This window comes from Durio zibethinus, unplaced genomic scaffold (assembly GCF_047325235.1).
Source record: "Durio zibethinus cultivar Kanyao isolate XHJ-2024 unplaced genomic scaffold, ASM4732523v1 HiC_scaffold_3, whole genome shotgun sequence".
NCBI lineage: Eukaryota > Viridiplantae > Streptophyta > Magnoliopsida > Malvales > Malvaceae > Durio > Durio zibethinus.
Window position 1 is genome coordinate 8,252,134 of NW_028323044.1, and position 620 is coordinate 8,252,753.

Here is a 620-nt window from a genome sequence, read left to right on the forward strand (position 1 = left end):
TGGTGCGGGCGCTTGCCTCGACCACCATCGGCACACGCTGGGCCCTGGTGCGGTCGGTTGCCTCGAGCACCATCGGCACACGCTGGGCCCTGGTGCGGGCGCTTGCCTCGACCACCATCGGCACACGCTGGGCCCTGGTGCGGGCGGTTGCCTCGACCACCATCGGCACACGCTGGGCCCTGGTGCGGGCGCTTGCCTCGACCACCATCGGCACACGCTGGGCCCTGGTGCGGCAGGTTGCCTCGACCACCATCGGCACACGCTGGGCCCTGGTGCGGGCGCTTGCCTCGAGCACCATCGGCACACGCTCGGCCCTGGTGCGGTCGGTTGCCTCGAGCACCATCGGCACACGCTGGGCCCTGGTGCGGCAGGTTGCCTCGACCATCATCGGCAGCCTCGAGCACCATCGGCACACGCTGGGCCCTGGTGCGGTCGGTTGCCTCGAGCACCATCGGCACACGCTGGGCGCTGGTGCGGGCGCTTGCCTCGACCACCATCGGCACACGCTGGGCCCTGGTACGGCAGGTTGCCTCGATCACCATCGGCACACGCTGGGCCCTGGTGCGACAGGTTGCCTCGAGCACCATCGGCACACTATCGGCCCTGGTGCGGGCGGTTGC